Consider the following 20,409-nt stretch of genomic DNA (forward strand, 5'->3'; position numbering starts at 1 on the left):
TCCGCGGACGGGGTTCAGCCTTCGTTCGGGGTTCTGGATGCCGTAAGTGTGACTGTCCGGCTGTGCGGTATCTGTGCCGACCCGGACAGGCTCGGAGGCCCGGTGGGCGCAGGTTGGTCCAGTTCCCGGCGCCGGGTGGTGGCAGGTGGAGGAGGGGGCGGGGGAGGGCAGCGGTGCCGGCCGCAGGGGCGGGGGCAGGTGGAGGAGGGGGGCGGGGGGCGCGGCGGTGAGGTCCAGCCCCGCAGCCTTTCTCTCCTCGGCATCCTGTGAGTGGACCCACGCACCGCTCGGAGAAAAAAGGAAACCAAAGGAAAGACTTCTTGAGATTCGTCATTTTTCTCTTCTTTTTGTTCCTTTGTCTTTCATTATCTCCAAAAATGCTGAGAAATTTTGATGATGTGGAGCAGTAACTTTGAACCCCAATTGAGCAAATGTCATCCCCAAAGATATTTCCATTCTTCTAATTATTAGTAGTAATAATAATTGGACTCAACTATTTATACTTTAATTTCATTTTTTTAAAGATTTTATTTATTTATTTGACAGACAGAGATCACAAGTAGGCAGAGAGGCAGGCAGAGAGAGAGAGGAGGAAGCAGGCTCCCTGCTGAGCAGAGAGCCGGATGCGGGGCTCCATCCCAGGACCCTGAGATCATGACCTGAGCCAAAGGCAGAAGCTTAACCCTCTGAGCCACCCAGGCACCCCTTTAATTTCATTTTTAAAAGTGGAAATTTTTTCTCTGTTTTATATAAGTACCTATATCCTTGATTTTGCCATGTGACCTGCAAATTCTAAAATATTTACTTTTTGGCCATTTACGGAAAAAGTTTGCTGAAACTCCTGCTCCAGTGGACTATCTTCTCGGAGTCCTTGTGTTGGTGAGGAGAGAACAGCCTCTTCCTGAAAAGTCCCTGCGGTGGCCATGCTCTGCTGTGCAGGAGTGGCCATCATAGGTGCTATGGTAAAAACGACTCCCTGAATCCGGTTGTGGTGATGGGATGCGGGAGGGGCTGGGTGTATCTATTCCAACAGGGCGTCCTGGGTCCTGGGAAGTACCTATGGGGCAGATTCAGGGATTCAAATAGATGTGCAGTAAAGTAAGCCTGATTCTATCCATCACACGACGTGTATAAGCCACCTCTCCGACCGGGAGACCACAGTGGCATCCTGTGTTCCAGTATTAATGTCGGCTCAGAGTCGTGTTCAGTAGTCTCCACACATTCTGTCTTCAGCACACAGTTGCCTCGGTGAGTGGACTTTCTTTGGGGAAGACTGGAACAGAAATATTCACCATATACATTTTTCGTTGTGTACCAAGTTCCCTTCTCACATGGAGCCAGGCTCCTCTTCATTCAACGAGGCCTGGACTGGATTCCTGCACACGAGATACGAAGTGGGGAAAGGCTAGCTGGAAGCCATGAGTCCTCTACGCGGCAAAATAATAGACACAAAGGACATTGCAGTTCTGGAAGAATTCTCAAGACAAGTGCCATCAGCAAGGACATGAAAGCTGTACAGGGAGGTGTTCTTACCACATGTCCACTCAGCTTGCCTGCCGGTCCGTGCAGAAGACAAACAGGGAGTGTGGCAGTGGGCGGTTGTGAACTTAAGGAGTGTGGCAGTGAGCGGTTGTGAACTTAAGGAATCGGTGATTTCGGTTCCGGCTGCCGTCCCAGCGACAATTCCAGTTCCGTCACTGGGACAAATCGGCGGGTCGCTGCTGCTTTAGGCACAGCTTTTGCTGTAAAACACAGTTCGCTCTTTACGCAGCTAGAAATTGGCCACTGTTTGGGACTGAATTCTGTCTCTCCAAAATTGTACATTGAGGTCCCAACCCACAGGATCTCAGCCTGGGACTGTATTTAGAGATAGGACCTTTAAAGGGATGATTAAGGTAAGATTGAGGTCATATGGGTGGCCCTAATCCAGGGTGACTCCTGCAAGGACTGCGTCCCTGTAGGAAGGGAGGCAAGAACATAGACAACGTGCATACCGAGGAGAGACATGTGACTGCACAGCAAGGTTGCTTCGAGAGACGCCTGGAGAAACCAGACCTGCTGACATCCTGATCTTGGACTTGGAGCCTGCAGAACTGTGAGAAAATGACTTCCTTTGGTTAAGCTGTGGAATGTCTGGTGTTTTGCTCTGGCAGTCGTGGTAGCAGAGCCACATAGGCCTCACGCAGGGCTTATCTTTGGTCGGCAGGGCCAGGAAGCATTTGGAGTTCTAGCATTCTTCTGTAAGTGAATCACAGGACAGACCCTTGGGGTTCCGGGGCAAACTATGGTGTCCTCTGCAAATTATTATGCTCTTTAAAAACTAGTTTCTGGCTTGTTGCTGGCTGTGGGAAAGCACGAGTGCCTGAGCACGAGTCGCCAAGTTACGGTGAGCGCCGGGCTTCCAGGCGTGGCGTGGTCTTGCCTAATCCGCACGGTAACGCCGGCCGTGCAGAGCAGCGCTCATCACTGGGCAGAAATAGGAAATCCAAGCAGCTGTCCCAGTGGAAGCATTTGCGGGAGGAAACAGTGTATATTGCCGTGGCCCTTACACGTGGTACGTTTCTTCAGCCTACATCTGCAGCCTTGTAGGGTGTTTCTCTGGGGTTTTCCTTCAAATTTTATTTAAATTCTAGTTCGTGTACACACAGTGCAGTGCTGGTTTCCGGAGCAGAGTGCAGGGACCCATGTCTCACATACAAACCCGGTGCCCCACGCAGCAGGTGCCTCCTTAGTGCCCATCCCCCGGGCAGCCCATCTCCTTCCTCCTCCCTCCATCAACCCTCACCATGTTCTCTGTCGCACAGCACTGCTTTCGGGTGTTCAGGAAACCTGCAGCGATCCCGGCATTGAAGCTAGCCGTCTAGGGTTCTCTCTGAGAGTCCGCTGGTGGTCTCTACGGCAGGGCTCCGCATACCAGCATGTCCTGGGACGACAGTGGTCACAAGGAGGGTGCACGGGGGAGGGTGAGTCAGGAAGGCTCGTGTTTGGGCTCCATACAGAGGCCTCCCACGTTCCACACCAGGATGTCGGGTCTGCGACCCCCTCCAGTTAACTGGCGTCTGAAGACGGAAGGTCTCCAGTCAACAACGCGACACGGCCACCCTCGAGGATGGTCCAGAATTGGAACTGGCCACCTCGCCTCGGATTCTCAGGCTGGGAAGACTGAGTCCCAAGTCCGAAAGCACCAGAGCTGTGGGGGAAACACATTCTGCACACGTGTACACATTCTCTAAAAACTTGTACATGCTGTTGTGACATGCGAGACGGCAGATTTCTGGAGCCCACGACAATATTCTGTCCAGCATTCTGTACAACTGTCGCAAACCCCGAGCCTCCATAAGCTGTCATTCCATGGGGAGCCGGTGACACCCCCTGCATCAGGTTCACGACGTTTGGCCACAACCATACCAGAGGGTCAGACCGTGTATATTTTCACCCAAATAGATACTCCAGGATCGATTTGCCTCTACCTCTCACGATGCTCCCTCAAAACCACCATCCACAAGTTTACGGATGTCTCATGTTCCACGGCATTCCACGGCATTGCTTCTGAGATAATAAAGCCATTTTACAGCAAAGGAGGTGTGGCAGTGGGCTAATATTCTGGAGTTTGCTGGTCTTGCCATGTTGCCATCACTCTGAAGCGAGCAACTGGCCGGATGGGACGCGGGAACAACCTTTCAAACATGGGGTGTGGCACCAGCGAACAGACAGCCTCCCCTGGAGCGAGGGTAAGACATCGGAGAGGTGGGAAATGTTCTGAACCAGGGACCGGTTTATGGCGCTGTAACTCTGTCATCAGGACTCAGGGTTGCAGGAATCAGAGGGAGGAAATGGGCCTCAGTCCTGCTGTGGAGCTGATGGCCTCGGGAACATCGTGCTCCCGGTCGGTGGTCCTGCTAACCTTCGCTGGACTCCAAAGCCTTTACGTGTGTCCTCCAGTGCTCTCTGTGATCGGAGCTGGTGTGTAACAGCACGGTTTCATACAGCCAGGGAGCCGGTGTCCGAGGGGGTGCCAGGGAACACTTGAAGCCATGAAATCCCTGCATTCCTTACGCCGCACAGGAGCTGGTGGGGAGGATGTGGCCTGTCACGCTGTGTGGACGAGCGGAGGGATGAGAGTTCTTAATGACGAAAGCTGAGTACCTTACCCTCATCGGGTAAGGCTGGGAGACCTGTTGTGGTGCCCTGACTTCCACCTCCACGTTTCTCAACCTGGGAAGCACCGAGTTGATAGAAAGAGTGATTAGTTCTCTCCTGTGGGGCACCCGGTCACCTTGCTCAGGAAGAGTCCATGAATGACTCACTCTGTCTGGTGACTGGACAGGGGGTGGAGAAGGGGGAGGGACCGTCACCGGGCGGGTTTGCATCTCAGCCTGCAGCTGTGGCACTGAGCCAGTGCAGTTGCAAAAGTAACGCCGTTTCAGGGATGACGGACTGAGACTCTTCCTGTTTCTTCCTCCCCCTGCTCTTTTCCTTTCGTCGCCTCCATATATCACCAGTGGAGGAGCGTCTTCAGGCTTGATCTAAAGCTGCCATGCCTGTGGCCTCGGGTTCAGGAGATCCTGCACAAGCCAGATGTCCCTGTTTCGTTTCCTTCACTCAGATGTTCTTTGGAGGACAGGCCTCGCCAGTAATATGGGGTCCGTGGCGCTGAAATGGGTCCGGGGCAGAGGCATTCCACGGAGGGCATGAATCTAACTTTGATACGAGCAGGGGAAAGTGGGTAAATTGAAAGGGAGAGAGGAAAGTGAGGTTTGTCTGAGCTGGTTTGAGAGACTGAAGGGAAGGGCAGGGATGGCGGGGCCAGGCTGGGGGCCCTTCATGTCCTGCTCCCGACCACTGAGCTGTGCTCTCTGATGATCCAAGAGTTCAGAAAAATACTGTCCCAGCTGACTTCCGGTATTTGCTGCTGGTCTCCGTGGAATGAGATAAGGGCTTGACGAATGCAGACTCTCTTACTAGCTTTGAGCCCCAGGGCATGACCAGGGGAGCGGAAGCATCCGGCCCTGTGTGGTTCCCGTGCGGGCTGTCCGGCTGCTCAGCGAGGAGAGCACAGGGAGGGCGGCAGGCTGGCAGAGGGAGGCAAAACGTGGTTTGCAGCTGGGACTCTATAACAGAAGGGCAGATCGGCAAGAGAAAAACAGAGTTTATTAATATGTGCAGTGAGTATCACCCGGGATTAACCTAGATGGACACTAACTGAAAGCGGAGGGTTAGAACTTCTCAGCATCTCCTACAAAGAACAGTAAATTTGCAGAGAAATGACAGGCCAGAGGGAAGCAGATTGAGGCTCTAAGGGTAGAGAACTGGGAAGGTAGATCCACGGGAGGAAAGTAATAGAGGAAGGTTTGTTTGCAGATTCCTCTGGTGCCTCTCTGGGCTGATAAATCTCAGTCTCCTGTAAAAGGAGAATTTATGTCCTGACTTGAGTCAGAAATGGGGGCTAGACAGAGCTTTTCTTGTGTTTGCTGCTTCTTAACTGCTTTCTGTTCAAACTAATTTTTATGTCAGAGTGGTATATTTTGGGTGGCAAATTTTGGTTTCCTTCCCTTCCCTTGTCTTATCTAATGGGACCATGTTATGGCAGGTGATATTTTAGGGTTAATTTGTCAACTAACCCAAAAGCGTATCAAGACCTAAGAAGTTACAAGTGTGCTTTTTGTATCTTTTTTAAAAAAAGCCTTTGTTTATTTGACAGAGAGAGACACATGGAGAGAGGGAGCTCGGCAGAGGGAGTGGGAGGGGGAGGAGCAGGGTTCCCGCAAGCAGGGAGCCTGACGTGGGGTTCCGGGATCATGACCTAAGCAAAGGCAGTCGCTTAATGACTGAGCCACCCAGTGTCCCATGTCTTTTTGTATCTTGTTATATTTAAATGCTTTTAATTAAGTCCATTTTACAAATTTACAGTTTAACATTGGTAGCTAAATTAGAATTTTAGAATTTTGTCATTTATCAAAGCAGGAAAGACTAACCAATGGAAAAAAGACAGTCTCTTCAATAAATGGTGCTGGGAACATTGCACAGCCACATGCAGAAAAATGAAACTGGACCGTTCACTGAGTCCATACACAAGGATAAACTCAAACTGGATGAAAGACCTCAATGTGAGACAGGAATCCATCCAAATCCTAGAGAACACAGGCAGCAACCTCTTCCACATCAGCTGTAGCAACTTCTTGCAAGACATGTCTCTAAAAGCAAGGGAAACAAAAGCAAAAGAGAACCTACAGAATGGGAGAAGATAATTGCCAATGACATCTCAGATAAAGCCCTAGTACCCAAAATCTGTAAAGAACTTACCAAACTCAACACCCAATGAACAAATAATCCAATCAAGAAATGGGCAGAGGGGCGCCTGGGTGGCTCAGTGGGTTAAGCCTCTGCCTTCAGCCCAGGTCATGATCCCAGGGTCCTGGGATCGAGCCCCACATCAGGCTCTCTGCTCAGCAGGGAGCCTGCTTCCTCCTCTCTCTCTGCCTGCTGCTCTGCCTGCTTGTGATCTCTCTCTCTCTGCCAAATAAATAAATCTTTAAAAAAAATGGGCAGAGGACATGAACAGACATTTCTGCAAAGAAGACATCCAGATGGCCAACAGAGACATGAAGAAGTACTCAACATCACTCATCATCAGAGAAATACAAATCAAAACCAAAATGAGATATCACCTCACGCCAGTCAGAATGGCTAAAATTAACAAGTCAGGAAATGACAGATACTGGCGAGGATGCGGAGAAAGGGGAACCCTCCTACACTGTTGGTGGGAATGCAAGCTGGTGCAGCCACTCTGGAAAACAGCATGGAGGTTCCTCAAAAAGTTGAAAACAGAGCTACCCTACGACCCAGCAATTGCACTACTGGGTATTTACCCTAAAGATAAAAATGTAGTGACCCCAAGGGGCACATGCACCTGAACGTTTATAGCAGCAATGTCCACAATAGCCAAACTATGGAAAGAAGCTAGATGTCCATCCACAGACGAATGGATAAAGAAGATGTGGTATATATACACAATGGAATACTAGGCAGCCATCAGAAAATGAAATCTTGTCATCTGCAACGACGTAGATGGAACTAGAGGATGTTATGCTGAGCGAAATAAGTCAGTCAGAGAAAGACAATTATTGTACGGTTTCACTCATATGTGGAATTTAAGAAACAAAACAGAGGATCATAGGGGAAGAGAGGAAAAAATAAAACAAGACAAAACCAGAGAGGGAGACAAACAGTAAGAGACTTTTAATCTCAGGAAACAAACTGAGGGCTGCTGGAGGGGAGGTGGGTGGTGGGAAGGGGTAACTGGGTGATGGACATTAGGGAGGGCACTTCATGTAATGAGCACCGGGTGTTGCATGCAACTGATGAATCACAGACCTTTACTTGTGAGACTGACAATACGTTATATGTTAATTGAATTTAGATTTTATTTTTTTTAAGATTTTATTTATTTATTTGCCAGACAGACAAGCAGGCAGGGGTGGAGGCGGGAGCAGGCTCCCTGCTGAGCAGAGAGCCCAATGTGGGGCTCCATCCCAGGATCCTGGGATCCTGACCAGAGCTGAAGACAGAGGCTTTAACCTGCTGAGCCACCCAGGTGCCCTGAATTTAGATTTTAAAAAAGAAAATTCAAAAAATTATATCATTTATTTATTAAAGAATGTATTTATTAAGGATTTAATTTATTTTGCTTGAGAGAGAGAGGGAGGGAGAGAGCACTAGCAGGGGGACCCCAGAGAGGGAGGGAGAAGCAGGCTCCCCACTCAGCAGGGAGCCTAACTCAGGGCTGGATCCGAGGACCCCAGGATCATGACCTGAGTGGAAATTAGATGCTTAACTGACTGAGACATCCAGGCACCCCTATGTAATTTATTTTTCAACCTAGTTTATTGAAGACTAAACTAGATTCTTTTTGACTTTTTTTTTTTTTTTTGTCAAAAAGCAGTAGTATCTCAATATGATGAGAATAGAAATGATTGCAAAAAAATGAAGACCAAAATTGGTCCTGCTGGTTTTAGGTGGAAATGTGGTCTTTCATAGGTTAAATTTGGTTTTGCAGTCTTCATTGATGGTGAAGTGCACTCGGGAGTATTTGCAGAAAAGCGTTGGCTAATCAAGCAACAAAGTCATTAAAATAAGTTACATTAACACCAAAACATGAAATATATTCAAAACTAATGGAATATTTTGAAAGGAAGATTGAATCCAAGATCAGATGTTTACTATTTACATAATATTTTATTTATTATTATTATTTTTAAAGATTTTCTTTATTTGACAGAGAGATCTCAAGTTGGGGGGGGGGGAATGCAGGCTCCCCACCGAGCAGAGAGCCCGATGCCATGCGGGGCTCGATCCCAGGACCCTGAGATCATGACCTGAGCTGAAGGCAGAGGCTTAACCCACTGAGCCACCCAGGCACCCCATATTATTTTATTTTACATAACTTTTAAAATTTTACATATTTTTTACATTTTACATAATAATTTTACATAATAACATTGTTTTACAATATTTTACATAATATTTTACATAATAACATTTAGTGATGCAGGCTGTTACAAAATCATACTTTATTAAAAACTGTGATTGCCAAGACATTAGCCAAAGGTTGCATCAAAGATGTCCCAGAAGTGGTGAATGAACATATGGCAAAATAAAATGTGTCCATACCAAAGAATACCAAGAAAGAAATTATTGATGAAATTGGGTTTTCATGGCTGAATTTTTATGGCCTTAGTTTTTGTCTGCTTTCATTTTTAGTATTCTAATCTCAGGAGTGGACTTACCCTTCATTTAAGAATGTTAAACGTTATTCTTTCCTGGAACCCTTAACATTTAGACATTCCAGACAAGGGCAAAACTCTACCAGTGATGGTATGTCATCTGCAAGGCTGTTTGGCAGTAGGAAAAATTAAAAGGCTCCGTTAAAATGACCAGAGATGTTCAATAATTTTCGCCATGTCACCAGAGAAATCAAGATGGCCCAGTGTCATCGGAAGAACCCACACAGCACATTCGCGCACGCAGACGCAATAGAGACTCTTTTCTGGGCCATTTCACGGTGTCTTTTGACTGACCCTCACCCTACATGCACACACAGACAAAACCTCAAGGTAGAAATGAATTAAAGAATGTGTTGCAGGAACACCTGGGTGGCTCAGTCAGTTAAGCATCTACCTTTGGCTCAGGTCATGATCCCAGCGTCCTGTCCTGCATCGGGGTCCTTGCTCAGCGTGGACCCTGCTTCTCCCTCTGCCTGCTGCTCCCTGGTTGTGCTCTTTCTCTTTCTCTGACAGATAAAGAAATCTTTAAAAAAACAAACAAACAAACAAAAAAACGTGTGTTGCTGAGTAATGTATTGGAATTCTTGCCCTCCAACTTTTTAACATTTTTCCAATTAAACTTTAGATTTTTAGGGGAGCCTGGGTGGTTCATTCAGTTGGGTGTCTGATTCCTGGTTTTGGCTCAGGTCATGAGCTCAGGGTCATAAGATCGAGCCCCAGCTTGGGCTCTGCGCTCAGCTCAGAGTCTGCTTGAGATTCTCTCTCCCGCTCCCTGGGCTCCCCCCTCCACCTCGTGCATATGCGCACTCCTGTGCTCGCTCTCAAATAAATAGGCAAATAAACAAGAAATAAATAAAATCTTTTTAAAAACCTTTAGATTTTATTTTTTAAAATTTTAAATGGACTCACAACCAGAACTGATCAGCTAGCGCAGTTGATGGATGTGTGATAGTCCCATTTGGATTGTGCAGTTTGGGTACCAAGCTCTTTATCAGAAAGGGGGATAGAGGGGCGCCTGGGTGTCTCAGTGGGTTAAGCCTCTGCCTTCGGCTCGGGTCATGATCTCAGGTTCTTGGGATCAGTCCCCGCATCGGGCTCTCTGCTCGGCAGGGAGCCTGCTTCCCCCTCTCTCTCTGCCTGCCTCTCTGCCTACTTGTGATCTCTCTCTCTCTCTCTCTGTCAAATAAATAAATAAATCTTTAAAAAAGAAAGAAAGAAAGAAAGGGGGATAGATTACAAAGTCAGAAAGACCAGTTGGTTTTGAGGTACACCCGTGATTATGGTTACATGTGTGTACATGCGCAAGCGTCTGTGGTGGAGAAGCCTGAGCTAGAGGCTGACTTCTGCCATGAAGGTGGAGAAAATGCTGAGAGAAAGGACAGGATGGGGGAGAGAGCCAGGGGTGGGATATTGGGAAGATGTGAGGGTCTGAGGAACGATGCTCCCAGAAGAACCTACAAGTGGTAACTGACCAACAGACATCTCCGTTAGAAGAGAAAACTGTCTTTCCCACAATCCAGGTGTAGTGTGGATTTCAAGAACATGATCTTACCAAAGTTGAGGAATCACTGCCCTCAGGAAATTATCTTCTTGGGACTCTGCAATAGATACAAACCTTGAGTGATGTAGAATTTTCTTTCGGATTCCTCCTAACACTCCTAACAAATTGAAAAACCCACTCTGTTTACAGGTTGCAGTGTGACATAAAAACGTTTCTCTCTTATGAATAACTATGTATTTACAATATGTACAGAATTTAAATTAAGGAGTGAAGATATTTGGAGGAAAAATGAAAGAGTGTGATCTTCTTGGAACATGTTTGGCGGAATCACCAAGGGAGAGGGGAGAGTGGAAGGTGTGTCTTCCTGGGCCGGTCGCTGTGTGAAACCCAGAGGCGGGGAAATGCTTGGAAATGAGCATTTACTTTGGGTGGAGCACACCCCCTGGAGTTTGTAAGTTAATTCCGGGGACAACCGGAGATTGGGCATGACTTCCAATGTCGCCCACATTTATGGGATGGGAGAGATGCACGGTTCCGAAACTCCTGAAGCAAAACCTTCACAGAGCCTCTTGATTAACGCAGCGGTCTGGTTTCCTAAAAGGGGTGTGTTATTTGCCACAAACACTGAATTAACACAAACCAAACCAGTCACCTCTTTTGTGATTGAGAATAGCCATTCTCCTTCGCTCAGATCTCTTGCTTTGCCCTCAGGTCTCCCTGTGCAATATTTTCTTCTGGTTTAGGTCAGCCATCAAAACTGTTTTACCTGACGAACTGGGTGGCATGATCAAATTCATGAGGACTCATCAAAGTTATCACTGTTATGGGGACTGTGGATTTAAAACTCCCTGGGGAAGAAGGTAGGATTGTCCCACAAGCACAAAGCGATTGTCCACGTCGGGGGACAAGGTGCGTCTGCGTTCTTTGACGCTCCCCTAAGTTCCTAGAACACCTGCTCTACATCTTTTGTGGCCTTTCCAAGAGGCGGTGCTCTGACAACAACACCAGAGTCTGAGCTCAGGGCCAGTGGGATGGGGAACTTTTCCCGCACTCTGGTCACTTCTTTAATTTTGGAATCCAAACAGGGCCATGTGGCAGGGAGCAGCATCTGCCTTCTCAGCTCACACCCACATCCTTGAGCACTTCTCGGTCTTCCCGGAGATGGAGAGGGAACAGAGGGCGGCCTGCTTCTTTGGCTGGGATGGACTTCCCCGACCTGTCACACCTGTCTCTAGACCTGTCATGAGGGGACGGTCACCTGCTCGGTTCGCAGGGCTCAGAACCAGCAAATTATGCAGCCCGCTAGTGCCGCTGCTCATTGCAGGGCAATCCCATGTTCTCCATTCCAGAGGAGAAACTGTCCTCCCAGGAAGCACTCGAGCAGGCTGACTTTTTCAGATTTCCTAGGCCTTTAATTTTAAACTTTCCCTCACCTCCAGGAGAGACCCTCTTGACCTGGTTCCGGATGCTAGTTTGGGGCACCCGGAGGGCGAGGTGGGTGTGGGTCGACTGTGTCAGGAGCTGCCCTTCCAGGTCAGAGAGGTTCTGGCTCTCCGAACGCATATTTTCCCCACAGCGCGGTTTTTGTGGAGGTTGAGACTTTATGGAACACAGCAGTGGTTGCTCCGGGTGGATGGAAAATAAAAACACCGACTTTGAGCAAATGAGCATGAACTACCACTTTGTATTCCAAAATGTCTATCTAGGGAGTTCACCGAGAGAGCATGTCCCTCCCAACAACAGGAGCACTGCAGACAGAAACCTGGAGTTTTTTCACTCAAAGATCAAAAGGTGTCCGCACCAGGAGATGCCAAGGAAACCGGGAAATGGAGGTGCTGGGGATCGAACCCAGGGCCTCGTGCATGCTAAGCACGCGCTCTACCACTGAGCTACACCCCCGACACACTTGCTCTGTTTTTCTGGTTTTTTTCTTTTTTTTCAGAAGCGTTTTAATCACAGTCATCTATGTCCCCAGGAGTCCCAAGGACCTGAAGCTGCTAACAAAAAGACTCTTTATATACAGCTCCCTTATTCTGGAAGCCCCTAGATTGCATTCTCTTTCCAGCCGCATGAAGAGGAAGGCAATGACGCTGGACAGAAAGGCACCTGCCCGAGACCCACTCATGCTGGTCAGCCCACCCTGAAGCCGGGGCCACACAAAGTTTTAAGAGAAGAGCCTGGTCCCAGCTCTGTCTGCTGGAGGAGCGTGGAAACAGTGTGAGACAGCTAGTCCCCTCCTTAATTTCCTAATACCCATCCCCACAAGGAACCAGGGCTGCAGGAAGAACTTGCAGTGGCCGGGGTTGGGGCAGGGAAATCACAAGAGGAGCCTGGACCGTCTCTCCCTGCCAGAAGGTAAGCAAGTGCTCGGCAGGTGAAGGTTAGCTTAGGACACACGAGCCACTACACAAATCTTGGAGGCACTGAGCATTAACATTAACCAAAAGACAGGGGCGCCTGGGTGGCTCAGTCGGTTCAGCATGCGGCCCAGGGCCGCGAGCTCGAGCCCCGCGCTGGGTGGAGGGCGGAGCTCCCTCGAACAGAAATAAACACATGAATTGAACGTCTGAGTCCTCTGATGAGGGAGAAGTTTTCTTCGCAACGGTCTGCGCGTTAGTAAGTGTTGGACCACTGAGTCTCCTCTTCGGTGGAAGGAACTTGAGTTCAAAACAAAGATGCACCTACACCTACGTCATGACGGTTGGAAGGGACCGATTTTTAGTGTGTTGCGCCAGGAATGGGCTTACAAAGAACAGATGCGTTTCTTTCCCTTCCTTCAAGTTCCCCTCGGAAATAACTTCTTCTGGAAGAGGTGCACTGTCCACAGGACCTTGTTTCCTAATGCCCTCCCCGCCTCCGGCCCGTGCGGCTCTCAGGATCCGAGAAGCGCGCGCGGGGCGGTGAGGACACCCCTCTCCAAAGACGTGGGGCGCAGCGGTTTCGGAGAGGAGGGGCTGACGCACTCCTTGCCCCTCATTTCACACCCGTACTGTGGAGTAGTTCACCGCAGCCTCATCTCCGCACCTGGACCGGGATTTCCTGGGCACCGCTGGTGGTGCCCGCCTCCCCCCCCCCCCCCCCCCTCCCTCAGAGCCCCCCCCCTTCCCTCTTGATCCTGTGCAGGTGCGGGTCTTTGCACGCCCTGCGCCGCCTCTCACAGATTTCTAAGCGCGCCGAAGATCGGAGAAGGACGCGGAGGACCAGGAGAACACTTGGTCCTGAGACCGCCCTAGGGGAGCCAGGCGGCGCGCCGCGAGCAGGGAGCGCCGCGGCTGCAGCTCGGAACGCCGGTCTCTTCGCGTGAGCGTTGCGGAAGCGGGAGCGTCGCGCCGAGCGGACCCAGGCCCTTCCGCCGAGTCCCGCACCTGAGGACGCTCGCCGCAGCCAGCAGGGTGGGGGCCCCAGGCCGTGCGCGCGAGGGGGTGTAGCTCAGTGGTAGAGCGCGTGCTTAGCATGCACGAGGCCCCGGGTTCGGTCCCCGGCACCTCCACGCGTGCCCGGTTTCCCTGCGGGTTCCGTGGCCTCGACTCTTTAAGACGGTGTTCTCTTTTCATGCCGGGCATGTGTGGGCGGATAGGGCAGAGCAGAGACTAGGGAAAGAAAGTGCAAGTTTTCTTCTCTATTGACAGAATAGCGCGAGAAAAAGGAATAAGTCCAAAAGGAATAAGTCTGGCGGATTTTGTCCGAGGGCTTCTCAGTCTTTTTTGTCTTTCCATTGCCCTTTGTCTTTCCTGTTCCTGCAAACTTAACGCTCATTCATTGCAATTCCGAGGGCCTTGGTTCCCCCAAAGCCGCAGCGATAGTACCCGAGGCATTCAGATCTCCTCCCGACTCGCTTGTGCCCAGACAGCCAGGTCCTGCCAGGGCGAAAGGAATCAAAGCCACCGAGTTCCCGTAAAAATGGAGAAGTCCCCAGGGGCCCCCCCACTGGAGGTGCCGGGGATTGAACCCGGGGCCTCGTGCATGCTAAGCACGCGCTCTACCACTGAGCTACACCCCCTCGGGTGCGGTACTTGCGGGCCCCACCCTGCTGGTTGCGGGGATCATCTCCAGGTGCACGAGACCGTAGCGAAAGGGTCAGGGTCCGCCCGGTGCAACCCTGCTGTTGGGAAACACCCCAGAGAAGAGACGTTGCATTCCTGTGCAACGGGGTTACAAAGGAATACGCGCGGAAGCCACGGAGATTCCCGGGGGGACACCTTTCACAGTCTCCGGTTTGCGATGAGAGTCAAAGAGAAGGATAACGACCCGCTCAGCAGACCAAACTCTCGGCAGGGAAGGTCTGACTCCCCCCGCCAGGTTAGAACCTGCCGGCGCAGGGCTTGATGATGGGACGGGGATGTGGAACACCGGTCGGGTGGAGCGCTGTAAGGTCTGTCCGGACAGACTCAGGTTCTGCGAGAGCTGGACACCCGCCTCTCCCAGCTTCCTGGGTTTGCAGCTGCACGACTCCAAACCCTGCTTCTGTGTTCGCGAGCCGTCTTCCTGTGTGTCTGCCCCAATTCCCTCTCCCCGCAAGGACACCCGTCAGCCTGCATTACGGGCCCTAATAACGAGGCCCTGCCCTCAGGGCCTCATCTGGGCTTGATGACATCTGCAAAGACCCTATTTCCAAATCAAGTGACATTCTGAGGTTCCAGGAAGCCCATGAATTTGGAGGGAGGGCACCATCCACCCAGCACAGCTACTCTACAGCATGAGATGTGTTCATCGCAGTTCTCTCTGTGTCTCGGAATATGAGTAACAGGGGAAGTTAAATACGATTTAAAGAGGCATGTGAGGTGCCAAATAAGCTGCAACATTATTTAAGAAACAGGGCTGACCTTCCTCAAAACTTAATGATACCAAAGCAGAACAAAACCCAAACAAAACCCCCCTTCAGCATCAGTGTTGGAGGGACACAGAGATTAAAGTACAGGGAAGCTTCGGGGAGAGCATTGCTGAAACCCAAGTTCAGCTCCCGGTCTCTTGAAAGGCCAGTACTCAACAGATGAGTTGCGACTGGAAACAGATATGATCTTTATTCAGGAGGCTGGCACCAGGGGAGAAGGCGGACTCTGGTCCAGAAGCTGACCCTGAGGTTTCTGCCTGGCCCGGGGGGTCTAGTTAATCAGTTAAGGGGTGCAGTGGTCTATGGCATTCTTGATTACAATGGTGCTAGCGACGGACGTTATTGTGGTGCTGGAGGCTGTGCAAGACAGTTCGGTTCCTTGGTCTTCCCATGACTCTGGTGATACGGAATTGTCTCCCTTCACCTCCTTTCTTCTGGCTATTTTCTGCTCCTTGACAACAGTGGACTGCCCTACCCAGGGTGATTGGGATCGCGTAAGAGAGAAATGAGCCACAAGTAGCCACTGGATTAATCAGCTTTTTCACCTGAGCTACCATTTTGCAATATTATTGAGGAGAAAGGAAGATGAAAATGAGAAAAAGAAAAAAAAAAAGAAGCCCATGCAAAGACATATGCTGCCCACTTCTGAAGTCCTTTTCTGTCCTTGCTGTTACTCTCTGTTTTAGTCTGTGCGACTAAAAGTCTTCGTTGCAGACTTTTTCTCTACCCCAAGTCCAGTCGTCATTATTCGTGATCTAGGTGGGCATTACCAGCAGGAACCATGACGCTTCCTTTCATTTTAGTCTATTACATCTAAGAAACAATGTAGAGAGGTTCCAGAAAGCTCCAAACTGAGTCAGGAAGCATTATCCTCAGTTTTGCATTTTCATGAGGCTATGAAGAGGAGAGGCTTGGAGAATGGGTAGTGCGAAGGGCTCAAAATTGCCCATTGATATCAGAAGATAAGGAGGTTTTAGGATGTTTAATTGTGAGCTCTTAATCTTCTGGCTGGGACTGAGATGTTTTATTGTTATTGTATTAAACTTCATTGTTAATTCATGTCCAGGTGTTCTCAATGCTAACACAGAGCCTAAAACCACATAATGGTGGCAGGAATTTTCTGTTCCTTGCTTCTAATACAGAAATAAATTGACCTAAAAACAACAAAAACCCAGAAGAAATCCTGTCCTTCCCCATCCCTCACTTCCCACCTCCAAACGTGGCTCCAAATTCTGTGTCAATCTACATTCAGTTTGTATTTTTCTTGTATCCTCAAATCTGTCTTTCCGTTTTCATGTGTTCACCCACCTCAGCCTCCCAAGGGTCTCTGAAGTTGCCTTCCCGCCTGCAGCGGGGGCTGGATACAAGACTCGCTGGGTTGCCCGCGTTCCACCAACGGTTCTCTCGCTCCCTGCGGCTCTGGCCTCGCTCCCTCAGAGTCTTGACTTCAGGGGCCAGATGAGGAGACAGGAAGCTGTGCGGGAGGAGGCGCACCCGTGAGAGAAAGCCGGCTTGATTAGCCTCTAAGAACGAGAGATACGTCGGGGAAAGGAAAGTTTTAACAGCGGCTGGAGTTCTGAAACCTCACGCTGGGAGACGAAACCGTCACCGACTGGGCTATGCCGCTCCATAGGCAAGGACGTCGTGGAATTCTCACCGAGGGGACTTTTGCCTCGTACTTTCTCCTTATTCCAGGTTTCCACACCGACTTTGCTCCCACTTATATCTGAGATGGTCAAGCCTGAATCAACACTGCTCCACACAGGGTTTCGGAAGAGTTGGCTTCCCCCGTTCCTGCGGGAGCTGCCTGTTAACGGGGGCCCCAGCCCCCGCCCCCGCACGTGCTCGCCTTGGGCGCCAGCAGCACGGAGAGCCGCGGGGCAGCTGCGGGCTAGGCACGTCAGATCTTCCTGGGGGACAAAGGTCTTCAGGGCCTTCTCTTTCTCAGGGAGAAGGGGGACCGTGTCCAGTGTGTGTGTGTGTTCAGAAGATGGGGAGAACGATACAGTGGACCACCTGTAGATATATCTCTTTTTGGGTGGAATCCTGCCAATAAATCACTCCAGTCTCGGGGTGCTTGGTTTTTCCAGGCTAGTGGCTCTCAGACTGGTTGATTAACAGAACCACCTGGGAGACTTTAAAATCATAGAAATTATTGACTGATTCTTCTCTCGATTTCGGCTCAGGTCATGATCTCAAGGTCATGGGTTGGAGGCCCGCTGGGAACCCTGTCTTGAGCACCGCCCCCCCATGTGGGGCTCTGCACTCAGTAGCGAGTCTCCTGGAGTCTCTCTCCGTCCCTCCCTCAATCCCCACTTCACCACTCCCTTTCTTCTCAAAATAAACCTTAAAAACAACAACAACAACAATAACAAGGTTCCTGTGGGAGTTGACAGTCCCACAAAACATTGGCCAAACTCAAAGCTACTCTTTGTGTCTTACGCAACGCAGTTGAGGACTTCTCTAGGCCTACAGAGGTTTTATAAGGTCTTAGATCTTTGCGAAGGCTTTACAAAACCTAGTGTCCCAGCTCACGTATTGCCTCTTTGAGCTTTCTTTCTTTAGGGGAGGATTCTGTCCGAACAAAGCTCTATAATGAACTGTAGCTTTTCCTTCCTTTTCTCTTCCCTCTTCCCTGTAAGAGGTCTCTGGACCCCAGAGCCAAAGCATGCGCTAGCTGGGGCTACACCAGGGATTATCAGAGCAGTGATGGTAAAACACCCCGTTCTTCATTCATGACCAAGTTTTGCGATCAGTTCATTCCTCTTCTGTCGAATCCCCCCTCCCTTAGCCTAAATTTCGAGATCAGCACCATGTCACCCATCTGACCGTGTCTTCTTTCTCACCAACATTATTACTTTATTCCACTTCTTTCATTTTTCTCCCACCTGGACCGAAGTTCCCCAAGGTGACGCGCTGCGAACCTTCTATATATCTGCACGATCTTCTAGGTTATCGAAAATCAGAATAGCAAAATTAAAACCACATAATCAATAAAATAGTAGCTAGTAAGCGTTTATTGTGCATATAATAACAACTCATGAACTGGGAGCTTTCACATTTAAAGCCGATGTGAAGCTCAGGGCATGACATCACGGGATTTGGCTTGTAATGTGAAAAGGAGGAAGCTGTTTATTTAGTTCTTATGGTAATGGTTATTGCAGTGGGGGGTTCCGGATGGCAAGGGATTGCTTAAGAGTGATTATTTTACACCGGTTTTAGGAAGATGGCTTATTTCTTTTATGATTATCAGAGGCATTTACATAAAGTAACCTAAGTTTCCCTTGTGTTCATGAGATAAGCTAGATGTAGTTTGGCTTATGTGGCTGAGATTGTTTTGTCTGCTCAGGCAATTTTCCAGTCTGGTCTGGGTTTTGTACTTAATTTTAACAGGATCTTCCTTGCCTTGTAGTCACACAGAAGTTGAGACAAAAGGAAATTGGAGTCAGACGTGCACATCCCAGCTGGGATGCTCTGTGGTGCAGAACTAGAGCCGGTGCTCTGGTAGACTTCTGGTGAGCAGACTGGGGGGCTCTTAGTGGCAGAAACGCTCTCTGGTCTAGCATTCAGATACCCTTCTTACAACATAAAAAAAGTTTCGGGTAGGATTTTGTGGAATAGGGACATTAAATGCAGTAAGCCTTGTTCTACCAACCGTTTGATCCTGTAACGGTACAGAAATCAGCGCAAGCATCTCTTGTTGGGATTTCCTGCAGTCTAGGGTCTATGCAGGTGTGCAACTTGTGCAGGGAGACCCAGTTTAGGCCTGGGTTCCTTCAATTCAGACTTTCTCTCTCCCATACCAAGCTGCACACATCTAAGTTTCATCAGCACAGGGAAGACAGGAAGGAGTGAGAGAACGAAAGATCATGCTCACTTAGGATCTCGGGGAAGGAGACCAATAAGCATGTTATGGCCACATGAATAAGCTCCTGCTGCTTTCCTTGGCTTCACAGTTCACCGAGGAACAGGAACGGGAAAGAAAGAGGAGGGGCAGCTGGCTGGCTCTGTCCGTGGACTATGCGGGTCTTGCTTGTGGAGTTGTGTGTTCCAGCCCCATGGGGGGACACATTACTTAAAAATGGTATCTTTTTAAAAAAGAAAGAAAAGAAAGGGCAAAGGAAAGAAAAGCAGGCCATTGTGCAATGTCTGTTAGATGTTCTTTTTTGTATCCTCAGTAGAACCTGTGTGAAGGCTGAGGAGCAGAAAACCATTGATTTTTCTCTGCCCTCATTGTCCTTACACACGCACACACACACACACACACACACACACAGGGAGAGGGAGAGAGAGAGGGAGAGACAGACAGACACTTCAGTAAGCCAGAATAATCACCAAATGTGGCAGGATATCAATACCAACTTCCGAGGGAGGAAGCAAGGGAAAGACCTTTCTCCAGGAATGCGGTGCTTTCTGAACCGAACGCTGGGGAAACGATTAGTGTCTGAAGTCCGAGGTGTGGTGGAGACAAGTCGGGAAATCTGTAGACTAAAAGGTCCCCCAGTCCCAGATCCCCAGTTTGGAAGGTTCACACGTGCCGTCAAGGAATTCTTCCCACAGTGTGTCAGCTGATGGCAGACCTCCTCTGCGATCACGGTCCCCAGTAAATCTGCCAGAGGACTCAGGGAGGAGAATCAGAGCTGGCCACCTTCCGTCTTCCCCGCCTTCACTAGCAAACGCTTAACGTTTTCAAGTCTTTAAATGAAAACCCGCCAGAAACCTGTTTGTCAGTATTATGGGAGACTCTTAGATGAAGAGCTTTAGGTCTCGAAGTCAGTGAGATGTTTGATGGACACGCTAAGCTGAAAGCCACCTTTCCAGAACAAATGGCTTTTCCTCTGTCTTTCCCAGACCAGCCATTCCTACTTGCTTTGAGGTGTCCAGGACTCCCCGAGTTTTCCAGCCCACCGACCACACCCCGTGGAGGCGTCCAGGCTCTTCGACTTCATTCTTTCAAATACCCGCATTGATCGCGGCTTTCTCGCTGTGTCAGTGTGTTCAGAGCGAAGGGAGTTTGCCGGCCTCGCTGGGTCCCCCAGCTTTGCTCACTGCCCTGCACCTGCCCTCTTCCTCGCCCGCCCATGTTCATTCCTCCAGTCTGCCGGCGGGGTAGGGGAAGGGGGGGAGTCACTTTGAGAGAGTCTTGAAGTGGCTATTGTTTGTAAAACCCTTTGTGGACATAATCGTCCAGAGAGGGACAGAGAGGGAGAGTGGAAGCAGACTGAGGAGCAGACAGCGCTAAGAGGGGGACGCCAGAGCCAGCAGGTGCCAAGTTTAGTGACTGGTCCCCCCCC

At 49.6% G+C, this 20,409-nt stretch overlaps 3 non-coding genes across 3 annotated transcripts; 1 reads left to right on the forward strand and 2 right to left on the reverse strand.

Moving 5' to 3' along the window:
• Positions 1-12,111: 12,111 nt before the first annotated feature.
• On the reverse strand, positions 12,112-12,183 carry TRNAA-AGC. Its single transcript has one exon. It is a non-coding gene; the product is annotated as a tRNA-Ala (tRNA).
• A 1,519-nt stretch (positions 12,184-13,702) lies between these two features.
• On the forward strand, positions 13,703-13,774 carry TRNAA-AGC. The gene has a single exon. It is a non-coding gene; the product is annotated as a tRNA-Ala (tRNA).
• Positions 13,775-14,212: 438 nt separating this feature from the next.
• On the reverse strand, positions 14,213-14,284 carry TRNAA-AGC. The gene has a single exon. It is a non-coding gene; the product is annotated as a tRNA-Ala (tRNA).
• Positions 14,285-20,409: the final 6,125 nt, after the last annotated feature.

This window comes from Enhydra lutris, unplaced genomic scaffold (genome assembly GCF_002288905.1).
Source record: "Enhydra lutris kenyoni isolate GAN:26980312 unplaced genomic scaffold, ASM228890v2 scaffoldscaffold93, whole genome shotgun sequence".
Classification (NCBI taxonomy): domain Eukaryota; kingdom Metazoa; phylum Chordata; class Mammalia; order Carnivora; family Mustelidae; genus Enhydra; species Enhydra lutris.